Source organism: Schistocerca americana, chromosome 7 (genome assembly GCF_021461395.2).
Source record: "Schistocerca americana isolate TAMUIC-IGC-003095 chromosome 7, iqSchAmer2.1, whole genome shotgun sequence".
NCBI classification, from domain to species: domain Eukaryota; kingdom Metazoa; phylum Arthropoda; class Insecta; order Orthoptera; family Acrididae; genus Schistocerca; species Schistocerca americana.
The window spans coordinates 433,513,758-433,527,658 of NC_060125.1; positions in this window are offsets into that span (position 1 = coordinate 433,513,758).

Sequence of the window (13,901 nt, forward strand, 5' to 3'; positions counted from 1 at the left end):
CGACCTGAGACTGCTCCTCGAGTGGACCTGGTCCAGTATTTATGCCTATGGCCTTCCCCCTCCATCAACGGCTGCAGGCGCTTCCTCTGTGGTCCGCGCCCATTCCCTGTGACCTGCTGGAGCGTTGCTGCTCCGTTTTCCGTCCGCTGCGGTTCTAGGTGTTCCCTCTGCGGTCCGCGCCCAGGAGCGGGTTTGGTGGGCGCGGACCGCAGAGGGAACACCTAGAACCACAGCGGACGGAAAACGGAGGAGCAACGCTCCAGCAGGTCACAGGGAATGGGCGCGGACCACAGAGGAAGCGCCTGCAGCCGTAGGTGGAGGGGGAAGGCCATAGGCATAAATACTGGACCAGGTCCACTCGAGGAGCAGTCTCAGGTCGCACCTGATGAAGGTCTCGACCTACGTGACCGAAATATCGTGCAAGTACGACGCTGATATCTGGCAGAACACCCGACAACCCAAGATGTCATTAGATCGCCGGGAAAGCCTGAAGAGTTACATCTTTCATGTAATTAAAATTCTTCAGTATCTTTATGTGATCAAGAACAGTGAGTAACATTATTATTTCAACAGTCAACTTGAAACAACAGCCACCTGAGTTGTTTATAAAACCAAACGGAATACGCAGATAATATGAGCTAGAGTTCTGCGGATCTTAACAGTGACTCACACATTGTTTTGAAGTAGACTTCTAATATGTGACTTCATAAGTGAATTTGTGTTTATCTATGATAATATTGTTGTACAGTCGTTGGTGGTAATAAAGGTATTTACAATCTACAACATATGTTATCTTTTACATGACTTCATTTACAAATGCGTTAGAATTGTGACAACTGGACTCCCCGTTCTAAGAATATTACAAGTAAGACGTTCCACAATTGAACATCATTCTTGTGATAAAAGTTGAAGACTTGGTGTATCAACATTCAAGTCAGCCATTTTTATGAACAGAACAGCAAATCTGGCAATGTTTCGGATTGCTAAATACCTATGGAAACTGGATATACGTCCTAATCTCCTCTCTCTCCTCTCTCTATCCTTCTCCTCCTCCCCCCCCCCTCTTTGCCCATATCCCCATCCCCCTGTCTCAGTCCTTTACCTTCTCTCCGCTCCCTGTACACCTCTTATCTCACACGTCTCCTTCTCCATCATCTCTCTGTGCTTATCTTTCTTTCCCTTCTAGGTATCCATTTCCTCCGGTTTTCCCTGTTCATTTTCTCCCACCCCTCTCTCTGGCCTTATTTATGGTAATAACAACAAATAAGGCCAGAAAATTTATTGGGAATAGAAGAAGAATAATGGGTAAATAGCTTGGAATGATTAGTAGACGGAGTATTAAAGAGACCCTTCAAGCTTGAGAAATTCTTATTCGATTTGAATCCAAGCACTGTCTGCGATCTTAGTCAGTTTTATTGACTCGACGATCATACAGTTGCCTTGCATGGCGCTTTTGCCTCAATAGTGACATTACATTCCAAAGAAATAAACCACAAACTCAAATAAATTGGATGTCTTCAGTACACCAAATTACCACGAACTCACATCATTTCAGTCCTTGCAACAGAGCAAAATACGATCACCACCGATAACATACTGAAATTTCGCTTTTAATTGTATTGTTTTTAGCAAAATATCAATATTTAAAGTGAAATTTGTAGTTGTTACGAAAACGTGTGACAGCAGAACTGTTCAAATGGTCCAAATGGCTCTGAGCACTACGAGACTTAACATCTGAGGTCATCAGTCCCCTCGAACTTAGAACTACTTAAACCTAACTAACCTAAGCACATCGCACACATCCATGCCCGAGGCAGGATTCGAACCTGCGACCGTAGCAGTCACGCGATTCCGGACTGACGCGCCTAGAACCGCACGGCCACCGCGGCCGGCAGCAGGACTGTAAACTGAACATAATATTTCTTTTTATTTGTTATGAAAACATGTGACAGCAGGACAGTCAAACCAACCGTCAAATTTATTTAATGAGATTTTCATACAAAAAATACTACCGGACTGTTAAACTGAACATAATATTTCTTTTTATTTGTTATGAAAACGTGTGACAGCAGAACAGTCAAATTTATTTTATTGAGATTTTCATACAAAAAATACTACCCAAATTTCTGATTTTTCCGATGTATGTTCCAGAAATTTTCCGTCAGTCAGACGTCCTGAAAACTACGAACACAAGAAAAGATAAAAACCAGACAACTCGGTGGAGTCTTTCACAAGTGATGGTCTTTGGTACATGCTGCAATTGATTTTTACTTATATAGATATTCAGTACAAAAATTACAGTCACTAGTTGCTTTCCAATGTAAATATCGCTGGAGTATACATATTCTCGAAATCTTATGCAAACCAAAATCAAGAAAGATAAAGAACTATTCTCCAAATCAAGATAAGAACTTTTAGAAAAGTAGTGAAATATGGGTTTTATATAATTATTTCTACAGCTTAAAATCATTGCAGTATGTAGAAATAATAGAAATTCTGAAAAAGAATGAAAACTGTTAAAGAAAATGGTATGAATAAAACATTATTAATCTGAATAATTTTAAATAGATGAATGCTCTATCTAATTCATAGTTCAGTCACAGAAATCGTTATGGGAGATTCTTTATTTTTACATTATAGCAACAGAAAAATTATGAGCTGAGTTAACCATTTACCTCAAAACATTCTCTGGTCATAGGACGGAATAAAAGTGATACGCTTTTCATATAAAATCAAGGTATTTGGGGGGCATTTGATGTGTCTAGTAACTTAGCAATCATTTGTCTTACATGAAAAATAGACGTCTTAGATTATAAGTTATTCAAAAATACGTTTGCTGTAATCAAAATTTGTCACTAATTACGTTAAATAACATCAAATTGGTTCATAAGCAGGCAAAAAACCACAGAACATGAATTTGCGACTGCAGTAGAAGTATTCACTTTCAGTTTCTTGCAATTTCATTTAAGATATTTTCCTCAGTAAACTGACGTTAATGCTAGTCTGGTAGATCTACCATTGCCCCATCACTCGTTTCATTATAGAAAATGACCTCAGCACATGCTGATACTGGTAGATCCGCAAATACGCGAAAGACATCACATGTTTTGAAAGAAGTTCTTGACACAAGCGTCAATAACCATCATAATTTTCGTAGAGAAAAGAGACATTTTTCGATAACACCATTTCTCACACCATAAAGTGTATTTATGTTCTTGTTCTAAAGTAAAATAAACATCCAGTTCAAATATCTCACCTAAATTCTCGTGATGGCATTTAACTGGTAACATTATTTCTATTGAAGATAATAAATCTTCGTTTCGATCAAAACTGTTCTACAGATTTTCATTTTGTCTACCTTTTGCTGGCAAGAATACAGCTCATCTATACTAAACACATTAAAAACGTTTTCCTCCAACTCGGTTCCGAGAGTTCCGGAACACTTACAGAATATGGGAATGGACATCAACATAAACATCATCTCCGCTCTTAGTGTTGCTCATGAAAACCACACATTGCATGTTATACTACCATACAGTGAGACCTTCATGGGTGGTGACCCAGATTGCTGTACAACCCGGTGTCAGTTATACCCAGTAGCACGTCCTCCTGCACTGATACACGCCTGTATTAGTCGTAGCGTACCATCCACAAGTTCACCAAGGCACTGTTCGTCCGGATTGTCTCACTCCTCAACGGCGATTAAGCGTAGACACCTCAGAGTGTTTGGTGGGTCACGTCGTCCATAAGCAGCCCTTTTCAATCTATTCCAGGTATGTTCTATAGGGTTCATATCTGGTCATTCTAGTCGAGCGATGTCGTTATCCTAAAGTCATTCACGATGGGGGCGCGCATTGTAGTGCATGAAGACGAATGTCTTGCCAATACGCTGCCGATATGGTTGCACTATCGGTCGGAGGATGGCATTCACGTTTTGTACAGCCGTAGCGGCGCCTTCCATGACCACCATCGGCGTACGTCGGCCCCACGTAATGCCACCCAAACACAGCAGAGAAACACCATCTTGTAGCAATCGCTGGACAGTGTATCTAAGGCGTCCAGCCTGACCGGGTTGCCTCCAAACACGTCTGTGACGATTGTCTCGTTGAATGCATATGAGACACTCATCGGTGAAGAGAACGTGATGCCAATCCTGATCAGTCCATTCGGCATGTTGTTGGGCCCATCTATACCGGGCTGCGTGGTGTCGTGGTTGCAAAGATGGACCTCGCTATGGTCCTCGGTAGGGAAGTTGCGCATAATGCAGCCTATTGCACACAGTTTGAGGTAACACGACGTCCTGTGGCTTCACGAAAACATTATTCAACATGGTGTCTTAGCAATTAGTGTGCCTCCGAATCATAATCCGTGGGTACCGGTCATCCACTGCAGTATTAGCCCTTGGGTAGCCTGACCGAGGCATACCATCGAAAGTTCCTGTCTCCATATATCTGCTCCATGTCCGAACATCACCTTCATTCACTCCGAGACGCCTGGGAACTTCCCTTGTTGAGAGCCCTTCTCTGCACAAAGTAACAATCCGGAAGCGGTCGAACCGCGGTACAGACCGTCTAAGAATGGTTGAACCACAGACAACACGAGCGGTGTACCTCCTTCGTGGTGGTATGACTGGAACTGATCGGCTGTTGGACCCCCCTCCGTCTAATAGGCGCTGCTCATATATGGCTGTTTACATCTTTCGTTGGGTTAAGTGACATCTCTGAACTGTCAAAGGGATTGCGCCTGTGATAAAATATCCACAATCAACGTCTATGTTGTGGAGTTCTGGGAACCGAGGTGATGGAAAACTTTATTTTGATGTGTGTACATTTGAGGAGAGTCGTGAAAATGATAGTGTCCATTAACTGGTTTTGTTGCCGTTCTGGGTACTCGAGCTCAGATTTACACTTCTTTATGTAAAGTTGATGGTTTTTCAAATATCATGTGATATACACTCTAAAATTTATGTTCAGAACGAAGGTCCTTTTATTTACGACGTGTTTCATCAGTAAATTGATGAACTGAGAACAAAGTGTATTGAGGCGTTTGTAGATGCGTTTGAAATTTCAATGTAAAGCTGGAAACATATTCAGTAACAACCAAAGCCATTGCAAAGCATTATTTTTACATAGCAGCTAAAACTGTTGATATAATACTTGGAACAGTTTACCCAAAATATAAAGTACTTGGCGAAAATAACAAGAATCTGGAATTATTCAGTTGTATACTTCGCCAAATTTTCCTCACTTATGTATGCGTCTGTCACTTTTTGCAGTCTACGAAGATCATTTTGTGCATTAAAAAATGTCCTCTAGGTATGAGCATCAGTTAAGAGATTGGATTGGAATGTCTGGAGGAAAGAGACCAAACAGCGAAGTCAATGGTCTCATCGGATTATCGAAGGACGGGGAAGGAATCGTGCCATGCCCTTTCAAAGGAACCATCCCGGCATTCTGGAGCGATTTAGGGAAATCACGGAAAACCCTAATGAGGACAGCCGGACGCGGGATTGAACCGTCGTCCTCCCGAATGCGAGTCCAGTGTGCTAACCACTGCGCCACTTCGCTCGGTTCAGTGAAGAGAATTTGGATTATTATTTATTTCTCACATGGAATGTAGTGCCTGGAATCTATCGAGAGATGTTCGGCCCACCTTCGATTCAACTGTTCCATTCCAGGAGAGAGGCTGCATCTTTAAGGAAATTGGAATCTGTCAGGAAAAGAAGTTCAGAAGATATTGACTGTGGACTATAGTAAGGGGACAACCCCAGCACATGCCTTAACTGAAAATAGGAAACCACTGAAAACCATTTTCAAGTTTGCTGGTGGATGGAGTTGAACCACTACATCTCCCGAATCCAACGATTGCTAGTTCAAGATCTTTTTGCACAGAGCTAGTCGAAGTCTGTGGAGAATTTTGAACAACTGTTGGTTATACATTGTTTTAAAATAAGATAAAATGCATTGAAACAAAAGATAGAATTTTGAAATTACATATTTTTCCTTTAATTGTGCATGGTTATTCATTTGATAGTGCATGAATGCATGTACATTTTAGGATCTTCTTGAGCATGGAATTGCTGCCTTCAGCTATTATAGTGTTACAGAGTTTTTAAAAAAAATTGTACGAATTTTTTTGAGAGGGTGGGGTGCACGGCGTATTTGTCTCGGACGCATCCTGCAGAAAAAATGTTTTAGAAAAGTACGAACGATAGTATGTGCTGTCACTACAGACCCCTTTTGCTGTAAATAAACGCCTCTCCTTCGTCCAGTATCATAAATGGTTTTCGTAACGATTGAGAACCACCCAGGTGATCAGATTGACGGTATTTTGCCATTTTCTGTACTAATAGGCTTTGAGCAAATATTTTAAATAAGTCCTACCATCGCCATTAGGGCGATAATTTTGTTAATCAATACAACTTTTGGATGACACAGACAGATCGAAGTATACTTTCACTCATTGATTTTAATTTAACGTTATCTGTGATGAAGTTTACCGTTGTGCTGTCAAGTAAAATACTGAAATAGTGAAACCAAAAAACTCTACCAGTCTCCAATAAGAGCTCCAGTGCCAATATTGAACTTGGGGCTTAGATATACACTCCTGGAAATGGAAAAAAGAACACATTGACACCGGTGTGTCAGACCCACCATACTTGCTCCGGACACTGCGAGAGGGCTGTACAAGCAATGATCACACGCACGGCACAGCGGACACACCAGGAACCGCGGTGTTGGCCGTCGAATGGCGCTAGCTGCGCAGCATTTGTGCACCGCCGCCGTCAGTGTCAGCCAGTTTGCCGTGGCATACGGAGCTCCATCGCAGTCTTTAACACTGGTAGCATGCCGCGACAGCGTGGACGTGAACCGTATGTGCAGTTGACGGGCTTTGAGCGAGGGCGTATAGTGGGCATGCGGGAGGCCGGGTGGACGTACCGCCGAATTGCTCAACACGTGGGGCGTGAGGTCTCCACAGTACATCGATGTTGTCGCCAGTGGTCGGCGAAAGGTGCACGTGCCCGTCGACCTGGGACCGGACCACAGCGACGCACGGAGGCACGCCAAGACCGTAGGATCCTACGCAGTGCCGTAGGGGACTGCACCGCCACTTCCCAGCAAATTAGGGACACTGTTGCTCCTGGGGTATCGGCGAGGACCATTCGCAACCGTCTCCATGAAGCTGGGCTACGGTCCCACACACCGTTAGGCCGTCTTCCGCTCACGCCCCAACATCGTGCAGCCCGCCTCCAGTGGTGTCGCGACAGGCGTGAATGGAGGGACGAATGGAGACGTGTCGTCTTCAGCGATGAGAGACGCTTCTGCCTTGGTGCCAATGATGGTCGTATGCGTGTTTGGCGCCGTGCAGGTGAGCGCCACAAGCAGGACTGCATACGACCGAGGCACACAGGGCCAACACCCGGCATCATGATGTGGGGAGCGATCTCCTACACTGGCCGTACACCACTGGTGATCGTCGAGGGGACACTGAATAGTGCACGGTACATCCAAACCGTCATCGAACCCATCGTTCTACCATTCCTAGACCGGTAAGGGAACTTGCTGTTCCAACACGGCAATGCACGTCCGCATGTATCCCGTGCCACCCAACGTGCTCTAGAAGGTGTAAGTCAACTACCTTGGCCAGCAAGATCTCCGGATCTGTCCCCCATTGAGCATGTTTGGGACTGGATGAAGCGTCGTCTCACGCGGTCTGCACGTCCAGCACGAACGCTGGTCCAACTGAGGCGCCAGGTGGAAATGGCATGGCAAGCCGTTCCACAGGACTACATCCAGCATCTCTACGATCGTCTCCATGAGAGAATAACAGCCTGCATTGCTGCGAAAGGTGGATATACACTGTACTAGTGCCGACATTGTGCATGCTCTGTTTCCTGTGTCTATGTGCCTGTGGTTCTGTAAGTGTGATCATGTGATGTATCTGACCCCAGGAATGTGTCAATAAAGTTTCCCCTTCCTGGGACAATGAATTCACGGTGTTCTTATTTCAATTTCCAGGAGTGTAGATTGCTCTTGTTTCATGTTTATCTATAGTTAGAAACTATCAGAACAGCACGCAGCACAGTAAAAATAAACGACAGCACTTACATTGAATTCAGTTGCAAGTAAATATTACACTGATTAACAGAACAAGCGATCTCAAGAAAGGTCCATAATGTACGGTAGTTGTTCTTGGATATAATAGGGATAGGCTACAGGTGATAGTGCTGTCGATATGAAGACAGTTCAAATTATAGATGATCTCATTGGTTATAGTGTGAACCCCTGTTTCGTCTTATCATTGAACAACAAAATATCTTTCAGTTTAACTACACGACAACTAGGTCATGTGTATCTGATACAGGGTTCTGGATCCCCTATCCTTTTAGCTGTGTCCTTGAACGACACCTCCGTCATGTGATTTGCCGCCATGACAACCACCAACCTTTGTTACATCGTCAGCGCTCTCATGGGCTCAGTTCTCTCTTCGGTAAGTTTGGATTCTCATATGAATTTAATTCTCCCCAACTCTTTAATAACACAGGTGTCGTTTAAGTTCTTTTGGAAATTACGTAGTATGTTGACTGCTGCATTTACTAATTTGTACCACCATACGCAAGTAGCTTTAAGCCCTCAGTAAAGGCTACCATCGGCCAAAAGTCTATGACTTCTCGCAGAATACATTCCATTTTTAAACTTTAGTCTGTTTCGTTAGTGTTGAATCGCCTGTCCGCCTTCCTCAGGCTCCAGATTATTTTGGATCCCCCGCAAACAGGACAGATGTTGATTGCTTTACATTGCCGAGACAGAGTTAGGTCCCAATTAACATCTTTGCTACTTGCAAATTTCCACTCCAAAAAGCCGGAGCCAGTTAATACTGCCGGAAAATGTTGTGGCAAGCACTGTACACTTAACGTATAGGACCTGAATCGAGGGCTGCAAAATCATCATGTTCATCATACAAAAAGTGGCCGCCTCCGTTGGCATGCTGTGTGCTTTCCATGCACATGAATCGAAGCTGTTACCGCAACGTACTGTGCACAATTTTCATTAGATCGTCGTATTTACCATCTTTTTTCTCTTAGAATCCAGTAACGAACGTACATCGTCGATCTATTCCTCTTACCAATACCCACTCACTACTAAGGAAAGTGCGAAATGATGCTACTGATCTGTTTACCACGGGTATTCAACTGTGCACAGCGCAGCACAGGAATGGATCAGTGGGTGGGGATAGTCACATAATTTCCTTAATTATACACTCAGGTGACTAAATATAAAATGAAATTCAAGAACACGATAAATTCCTCATAAACATTACCAGGTACAGCAGTAAAAGCTACTCCAGACAGAACGACGATTATAATGATCACAAAACAAGATAAAACTGAAATGACATCTGGTTGCAAAAGTTCAGAAGGGAAAGCAAGTGAAGATAAGCTCAGCTGACTAATATATAAAATTTTTAATTGACTCGAATCCGTGAGTCGACGACAGTGATTGCATGCCTGCTTGGCATATAAGCAAAATTGTTGTGCTGCTGTGTCACTGGCTACGTACAACTTCCCCATGAAATTGCTGAGTGTTATTACATTTATAGCGACCTGTACCGCTGGTAAATCTCACCAGATTTGGAGTGTAAATGTCTTGGTACGGGTGGTGCCGAAGGTTCACTAAGTTTTCCTATGTGCTTGCTGACGCCGCTGCATCGTTCAGAAATCAGCTGGGCGGCGTTTCCTGCGTCTGAAGCGTACTTACCGATGAGTGTCCCAACCGCGTATAGAGCACGAAGCATCTCCACCGAGAGTAAAGCACGCACTGCTGCAAACAGAGGCCAAATTGCCCTCTTTGCGTGTAGATTCAGGAGTCGCCCTACTCAGCGCAGAATCTGAAGAGAAGTTAAAAGCGCAGGGTGTGTCAGTTCTGTGGACGTTTTCCGCGTCTCAAGCGGCAGAAATTTGTAAACTTGTGGTAATATCCTATGGGACATAACTCCTTAGGCTTACACATCACTTAATCTAACTTAAACTAACTTACTCTAAGGACAACACACGGTTCCATGCCCGAGGGAGGACTCCAACCTCCGACGGGGGGAGCCGCACGAACCGTGACAAGGCGCCTCAGAACGCGCAGCTATCCGCGCCGCTCTCAAGCACCAACATCCAGTCAGAAAGTAACATTTTTGTACCAGAAATGAAAAAATGAAGCAGATGCTGCTGTACTGCCACCACCATGGGGAAAAATGCGGCTTTTCTAATCATGTGCACTGTAATCGCTCTTCCAGTAACTTAGGTCTGAATATTTCACGTCACGTTTGTTCAAAAAAAAAATGGCTCTGATCACTATGGGACTCAACTGCTGAGGTCATTAGTCCCCTAGAACTTAGAAATAGTTAAACCTAACTAACTTAAGGACATCACAAACATCCATGCCCGAGGCAGGATTCGTACCTGCGACCGTAGCGGTCTTGCGGTTCCATACTGCAGCGCCTTTAACCGCACGGCCACTTCGGCCGGCGTCACGTTTGCCCAGGCATTCCAGATGTCCTACATTTGGCGTCTTTTCCGTATTATATTCTAGCATGAGACATAAAAAGGGAAAAATGAGACAGAAAAGTAAAAACATAAATGTTGAGATTTATGATAAACAGCTGCCAAAGCTTGTGACTGTCGTTCCCAGGAACTGCCCACGTGTTTTAGAAATCTTTCGAAATCGCTGTCTCCCCTAGAAAGCATTTACTCTTAACACTGTCTCAAAAAACTGACCATGTTATTTACGAAATCCTCTTTCCATAAGACAAACGTTTCGCACATGTTCTTAGCGAAAAAATGTTGTAGACAGGCCCTGGCTGATGAAGTCTCTCCACGAAGCAGATCACAATGCACATCTATCGCTAACATCCGTCTTCCCACTCCATAAGACCAGTAGTGGTTCCTCTTTTGAACCACCCTTGCTGTTTTGCGGCTGGCACACCATGCTGAAGTGGCCTTAGCTCATTCCCAGAACATGCAACCGAATGCCTACAAGTGAGTAGATGGAAGAAAAGGAAGAAATGTAGATGGAAGAAAATGGAGAAATCGGATATGCGATAGCTGTTTGTTTATTGCTGTTCAAAATAAACTAGTGTTTCCGCAGTCTCCCCTAATATCAGTGGATTTAATTTGAAAAGGAATTGATTTCCATAACATGTTTACTTTATTGTGCATATAAAAATTGGCATAATAACGTATTGATGGAAAGAGTAAATAAATGAGGAACTTTGCTTTGATGCTTTTCAGTCTGGCTACATCCATTGCCAGCCCCCACTTCGTTTTAATCTTGGTCATCATTACGATAGATACTGCAGTCTCTTCACTCTTCCATTTGTTTGCTTTCCACGTAAATTCAACAGATATCGCACCATTACCCATTAACGTAACCTCCTGTTTGACTGTTTTTCATGTTGAGAGTCTATGTGTCTCTGACACAAGCAAAACGGGTGAATACTTTGTTCGCTTTCCTCAACAGATACGTTCCGAATTTAGTTCAGGAAACCCTACTTGGTTTACTGAAAGCACTCCTAGCCCTTCGTACTGTTTTCTGTATTTCTTTAGCTGCACTTTGAATAAATTTCTTCAACTTCTCTAAAGCACTGTTTGTACGAGCACATTGTTAACATGTTTTTCTTTCATACTAGTGATTTACTAAAATTTGCTTGTTGTACATTTGCAACACTATAATCAGAGCATCTGAGATAGTGAATTTGGCATAAGTTGCAATACATACTTGGATAATTTTGTTTACTTTTTCTTTTATTTTTTGCTTCATTTAGATCTACTACCTCTGTTTATACAACAGATTATATTTTCAAAAACTTTCTTGTATACTTGCATATTTCAGTTGAATAGAAAGTGGTGTCTCAGTATATATATAGGGGATACGTGAAATAATGTGAACACCTGTACGTACTTGGGAATGGTTTTTAATAAGGGTTGGATCCCCATCTGCCCGTAACACGATTTCGATTCTTCTTGGAATACTGGCATATAACGGTTGTGTAGTATCCAGTGGAATGTTATGCCTCTCTTCGATCACAACCTCTTCTAACTCCTATAGTGACGAGGGAGGCGGAAATCTGCTGCAAAGTCTGCGCTCCAGTACCGTCCACAAGACTCTATACTGACCAGGGAAGACGCTGCTATTCAGTTGCATCCCCCTCTTACAACTATTGGTCTGTCAGGCTGTGTGAATGGGTGCAGTATCGCCCTGAAATATGGCATCATTGTCGGGCAACAACATTTAAATCATGGGGTGAACCTTGTAAGTAGGCTGTTTATGTTATCTTATTGGCAACGTTACGTAGCGCTCTGTATTATGTAAGTAGGCTGTTTATGTTTTCTTATTGGCAACGTTCCGTAGTGCTCAGTATGAAAATCACTGGCTGTGCTGTGTGCAGTCTATGGCTAGTTTGCATTGTTGTCTGCCATTGTAGTGTTGGGCAGCGGCAGCTGGATGTGAACAGCGCTTAGCGTTGCACAGTTGGAGGTGAGCCGCCAGCAGTGGTGGATGTGGGGGAGAGATGGCGGAGTTTTGAAATTTGTAAGACTGGATGTCATGAACTGCTATATATATTATGACTATTAAGGTAAATACATCATTTGTTCTCTATCAAAATATTTCATTTGCTAACTATGCCTATCAGTAGTTAGTGCCTTCCGTAGTTTGAATCTTTTATTTAGCTGGCAGTAGTGGCGCTCGCTGTATTGCAGTAGTTCGAGTAACCAAGATTTTTGTGAGGTAAGCGATTTGTGAAACGCATAGGTTAATGTTAGTCAGGGCCATTTTTTTGTAGGGACTTTTGAAAGTCAGATTGTGTTGCGCTAAAAATATTGTGTGTCAGTTTAAGCACAGTCATGTACAATTTTTCAAAAGGGGACTTTTCATATGTCGACCCTTAGCCAAGGATACCTCACTGGAATCTGATTTTTTCTTGTAGTTTGTGTAATTAGTGTAGATTTTGTTTATTGCTAGCGCGTAATTGCAGAGAGAATCTCCTTTGTAGTTGCAGTCTTTCATTGTTGTACAGTAGAACAGGTGTGGCACGCATGTAAATTTTTACCAAGTATTTCGCAGCTTGCAATTAACTAGATATTATTTTCAGCGCTATGTTAATGTGTTCTCTTATTTTCTGTGTTATCGTGTGAAATATTGTGACAATAATGGCGTGTGAAAAACGTAACACTGGGCTCCAAAGTAAACAGAGAAATAATAGTGACGACGAGCGTAGCTTACCAGCACCGCTGTGTAATGAATTAACAGACATTCAAAGTAGTAATTTGGTAACTGTGCATAGGGAAATGGAGCGGGCGTCAAATAATGGTGTAGACAGTGAAACAGGTAGTGAACAGGGAAGCATTATCGATCGATCGGTCGGCAACAGCTCGCCTCAGGAATCGGGAATGACAGAACACAATATTGCAAATTCTGTAGTCTCAGATTTTGGGTTCTCACCGTTTTCTCAAATGAGTCAAGACACATTTTCCGCTTGTCAAAATGCGAATGTTGCCGGTGCAAATTCACTGCCCGAAAGCACTCAGGAACATGTTTCAGACGCCAGTGCATTGTTATTACAATTAATGTAACAAATGGGACAAAAGCTTCAAAAGTTAGACACAATGGAACAAAATCAGAGACACACACAGCAAAAGCTTCAAAAGTTAGACGCAATGGAACAAAATCTTCACACCACGCTTGAACGAACATGTGAAGATTTAACTACTGAGTTACATAAAATCGAATCGAAATGTCAAAAAGTCTGTAACGACGTAAAAACACAAATTTGTGAGCATTTTCAACCTATTTTTTCGCGGCATGAAAATGCATTACAGAATCACGAAGCAGCCATAACAGAACTGCAAATTA